The following is a 5909-nucleotide window of genomic DNA, read 5'->3' on the forward strand; positions in this document are numbered from 1 at the left end:
GGTGATGGTGGTGGTGGTGGTGGAAATATCTTTGCTTCTTTGTAAGCCAATAATTATGTATCTCTTTATAAATGCAAATGGGCTTTGAAAAGAAGTGTTTCATATAATTTATCATATTTCACATGAAAGACAACTACTAATAAAAATAAAATGAATTTCACTTAATTCAGATCCATAAGGCCATTACATTTTCACTTTCCAGGGACAGCCTTCCTAGGGCATACAATGATGTGTGTGTGTACACCTATGTATGCATGTATGTATACACATGTGTGTGCATGTATGTGTGAGTGGTATGTGTGAGTGTATGTGTATATATGTATGCATGACATGCATGAGTGTGCATCTGTGTGTGTATACTTGTGTGCATTTGCATGTATACATGTGTCATGTCCCTATTTATGTGCATATTTTTGTATGTGTGCTTGTATGTATGCACACTTGTTTGTGTGAGTCTGTGTGTGTACTATGTTTCTGTGCATATGTTTGTAGAGGTGTACTTGTGTGTACATACACACACATGTGTGCATGTGTTTGGATGTACATGTGTATATGGGTGGGTTGGAGTATATGCACTACAACATGGGATACAAGCTTATACTCCACCTAGGAGAGAGTAGATGTTAACTGGATTTCCAAGGCCATTTGTTGACTTTATCAACTAATTTTTTAAAGATTTGTTTATTATATGTAAGTACACTATAGTTGTCTTCAGGCACCCCAGAAGAGGGTATTGTATCTCATTACGGATGGTTGTGAGCCACCAGTGGTCACTGGGATTTGAACTCAGGACCTTCGGAAGAGCGGTCAGTGCTCTTAACCACTGAGCCATCTCTCTAGCCCAACTTTATCAACTATTAAGTGATTTTTAGTGATACTTTCTGAAGTGAGAAAACTGAGTTAGAGCCCCAGTTGATAACAAATGGATGAATAAGGTTAAAAGAAGGAGAGAGAGAGGGAATGAGCGCACGGGAGTCTGTTCATTCTGCTGAGAGCTGACTATCTGGAGTTCTGAGAGCACTAAAGATCAAAAAGCCACTGAGGATAAAACCTACTGTCAATGGAATACATTTAGAAAAACCATACACAAATACTAAAAGCTGGTATGCACAAGGTGTAGGTGAGACTCTATTTACAGCCTCAGACAGCAATAACAACAGCAACAACAGTAAGCTACAAGGTTAGTGAGGTGTGTACACTGGACATCCTCAGTGTCCACTAGGACTGTCACCAACTCTCAGTGCCACAGCTTCACAAGCTGTCCTCCTCCTGCTGCGACTTCTGAATCTATGTTACTGATACAGTCACTTCCTATGCAACCTTAGAAACAAAGATTGAAATGCTATCTGACAAAGCTACCCAGTGTAAACCCCAAGCAATCAACCATACCGCCATTCTTTGATTCTCACTGAGAAAGCAGAGGAAATGTTAGAAAGCATGTCCAAGTCCCTCCAGCATGTCTTAGCTACAATTCTCACAGCACTCACAGGGCAAGGGGTGGGGAGCTTTGTTACCTTGTAGCTGCAGTCACTAACCTTCATGGGAAGGTCAGAGTACAGCTTTCAGTAGTCGGCTTTCTCCTAGTATATAGCTTCCAAGGATTGGACTCAGGTTGTCAGACTTGACGGCAAGCATCTTTTCAGACTGAAGCATCTCCTGTCCCAACCCTTTTACATTCTAGATACAACTCCTCAATAGAGGGTCTGCAGTGTTTCCTACTGTCTTATTTTTAGCCTAGGCTTTTCAGCCTTGACACCCACATCTAAGTACTGTCCCCCTGTATTTATTTACAAAGAGTAATGAAGGAACCAACGACAAATTTTTAGAAGCAAACATTTTGAATGAAGGACAGTAGTATGAGACAAAGCAATGCCCCCTGGCATATAAGCTACTTTCTGCCATGACAAGGAACCACATCCACACTGGCAACATAGTGCAATGTGTCTATTTGACATAACTCACTCCTAAAATACTGAACCCAGGTAAGAATCTAGAGTCTGAAAAGCAAACCTAAGGACTCCGGCAGTATAACTCCCTCCACCAGAGGACGCTAAAACCTTACACATATTTTGTGTTGCACATTTCAAATCAAAAAAAAAAAAAAAAAGTTAAGAAAGCAGTTGAGGCCTGCTACCACACAAGTGGTAAAGTGGCATTTCCACTGCTTTCCTTAACAGTTCAATGGCCATCCACTGCTCCCAGATACCACATTAGGGGACAAGGAAACACTTAAGGAGCTTATAGTCTAACAAAGGTCCTTCTCTTGTCCCCTGATGGCCCTCCTCTTCACTGACAGAAGAAAGCGCCCAGGAGCAAGTTTGCTCCAGAGTCCAAGTGATTTTTTTGAATTGTGCCTAAACCTCCAGATTGGGATTCTAAATCCAATCCTCATGTCAATAAAGAAAGCTGGAGATCATATGGTGCTTCAAAGTCACATGACAGCCAGCTTGGAAGAGTCACTCCACACACAATACACAGTAACACGGTAGTAACGTTTTTAGCTCACAGCAAACTTCATCATCACTAACTAGACCCCCTTCTCTTTTTCCCTTCAGAATCTTAGTCTTTGTTTTTAAGATCTATTCTTTTGTTTTATTTATGTGTCTCTGTCAGGTGCTGGGGGACTAAAGTTGGGTATGGGTGGTTGTGAACCACTCAGCATGGCTGCTGAGAGCTGAACCTGGGAGACACACCGTAATCACTGAACCAGCTCTCCAGTCTGTAGATCCAGATCTTTATGTGTGTTCGTTGTTAACTCTCACAAGTTAAACTATGACAACTCATATGACAGCAGAACTGGAGGCTAAAGTACTAGAGTGATCCCAGAATATACAAGACAGAGGTGTGGGGCCCCAGTCTCAAATCTCATCTCATTCATTCATTTACCCCTTCAGTCATTGCCTCCTTGGAACAAAACACTAATTTTGAGACATATGCACCCATGTGACTGCTGTGGCTTTCAGCCTCCTGAAACACACTTGCCCAGTATCCCCTAGAGGACGGATGGCAGCGATCCATAGTTGAGAAGTACTCACCCGCCCACCTCACAGGCCTCTGAACGATCCCTGGACTGCAGGAGGCTGAAGTGCCTCAGCTGGAGAGTGTTAATAGATTCTATCATTCTTAGATACACAAACCAGAGAGGTGGCAACTGTCATTTATTAGAGTGGTTTGGGTGAACTATAAGGTATTTGAGAACAGAAATTGTTTGCTTGTGATTGTATTTTGTCAGGGTGTATCTTTTTTCCCCTCCCGTAACCCGAAGAACAAACTGTTGTGTCTGCTTATTATATTGATAAGTAAATTAGATGCAAGACTTTCACATCTCATAACCAACTTCACCCAACAATAAATATAAAATTGTGAAATTTCTACCACTCACATATCTGTTTTCATCTCTCCCTATGGCCGTCCCTTATTTTGCTATGTAATCAAGCTGCTTGTAACTTCTCCACCTACACTGAGACCTCTGACAGCTCCTAAAAAACTGTACAGGGGGTAGGGGGTGGAGGGCAAGGCTTCAGCAGGCTTCACCTGGAATTCTAAATTCTTTAATGCACTATCAGATTTTGATTTCTCAAAAAGATTCTCTCTCTCCCTCTCTCTCTCTCCTTCTCTCTCTCCCCTCTCTCTCCTTCTCTCTCTCCCCCCCTCTCCTTCTCTTTCTCTCCCTCTTCCACTCTCCCTCTCTTTCTCCCTCTCTCTCTCCCTCTTTCTGTCTCTCCCTCTCCCCTTCTTTCTTTCTCCCTCTCTCCCTCTTTTTCCCTCTCCCTTTCTCTCTTTCTTTCTCCCTCTCTCCCTCTCTCCATCTCTCTCTCCCTCTCTCCCTTTCTCTCTCTCTCTCTCCCTTTCTCTCTCTCTCTCTCTCTCTCTCTCTCTCTCTCTCCCTTTCTCTCTTTCTCCTTCTCTCTCTCCCTCTCTCCCTCTCTCTCTTATCACAGTTTATTTCAGGCTTACAGTACCTCTCAGAGCACTCTATGGTCTGTCCACCCAAAGCCCCAGACTGTTAAGAGAACTGCCCTCTTGCTGAGCCACTCTGATTGGTGGTTCTCAGATGGCTGATTCAGGTGCAGTCGTGGATTAAACAAGACAGCATTACATCATTAAAAGTCTCAAGCTTCATCCCTGGGCTGAAAACAGTCCAGCTTTTCTAACTTCACCCTTAGTTAAGGTCTTCAAATGCTTGAGCATGCTCAAGGTGGGATCACTTCATGCTCATGATGGGAGTACTCCATGCTCAAGGTGGGATCACTCCATGCTCAAGGTGGGATCACTCCATGCTCAAGGTGGGATCACTCCATGCTCAAGGTGGGATCACTCCATGCTCAAGGTGGGATCACTCCATGCTCAAGGTGGGATCACTCCATGCTCAAGGTGGGATCACTCCATGCTCAAGGTGGGATCACTCCATGCTCAAGGTGGGATCACTCCATGCTCAAGGTGGGATCACTCCATGCTCAAGGTGGGAATCACTCCATGCTCAAGGTGGGATCACTCCATGCTCAAGGTGGGATCACTCCATGCTCAAGGTGGGAGTACTCCCAGGAAGATGCAATGGTAGGCAGGGTAAGAGTGGCACGGTGGGAGGCTGGGGCAGGGACACTAGAAAGGTCCCTCAGCTACATCTGCTTACATATTCAACTCTCTCTTCTTTTTTTATTTTTTATTTTTTATTTTTTTAACTTTTATTGCATTATGATGAGAAAAGTTGCATGATTTCAATTTACCTGAATTTGTTAGCATTTAAAAACATATTTTAAGTAAATAGAATTAAATCACATTCTTGTTTCCCTTTTGTACCCCAACTCCTCCCAGAGAACCCCTTCAATACCTGCAATATATTTTTTGTCATATTCTTTAAAATTTATAAAATATTATAACAGTAAAAATAAGTATTATAAAAGTTGTTTGATCTAAAATAACAATCAATTTAACAGTCTTATGTAGATGCTCGTCTACAGCAATAGTGAAAATACATACGTTTTTCTCAATATAAATTTTAAATAACTCCAAACATATTAACTGTATATTTCAAAATAATACATCACTACTAGTATTTTCTTAAATGAACATAAATATATAAAGTCTTTTTGTTTGTTTGTTTTGTATTTAGTAGAGTTTAAAATCTTGGCTTTTAATTGTGGTACAAGCCCAAAATAAGAACAATTTTTAGACATTGGATTTCATTGTAATAAGGCTGTACTTCAATGATCCTCACATCCCCAAAGGATTTTACCTCCATCGTAGTTAAGCTGAGAGTTGACAGTTCTGCTGCACCAAGAAATGAATTGTAGGCACGATTTTTGGATACAGATTTCCTGCTATGGTCAAAGCAATTTGACTTGAGTGAGTGACTTTATTCTCAGTCTACAGAGAACAGGTTACATTCATTTAAGAAATAGTGTATGTAATAAGATGGTCTATCCATAAAGTCATTCACTAACTGTTTCAATGAACAATGGTTCTGCTTGGAGGGTGGCACAGATATTAGGTGAGGGTGAGAATTTGGTTCATTAGCTGTGATAATTTGGAAAAGCACTCATCTCAGAGAAAGAGTAACTTATAAAGTCCTCTTCTTCAAACTTGATACAAGAGTTACAAATGTCAAGCAAAGCATTCAGTCTCACTCTTTGTTGTTCTCTTACCAGCCACCTCCCTAGTTAATCGTCTATATTTCTTTTGAATATATAAATATTTTTGAAATATATAAGCTGTTCTGAAAACCATAATATAGTATAAAAACATGAAATAAATAATACTACTAATAGAGAGGCTGAGATAGAAGAAGCAAGACTTCAAGACCTTTATGTTGTACATAGCCAGACACTGTCATGAACAAAAAAGCTGAAAGTGTATATAGATTATACAATATTGGACATATTTCTCCAATTACCAAATTAGAGAGACCA

Source organism: Mastomys coucha, unplaced genomic scaffold (assembly GCF_008632895.1).
Source record: "Mastomys coucha isolate ucsf_1 unplaced genomic scaffold, UCSF_Mcou_1 pScaffold22, whole genome shotgun sequence".
Taxonomy (NCBI): Eukaryota; Metazoa; Chordata; class Mammalia; order Rodentia; family Muridae; genus Mastomys; species Mastomys coucha.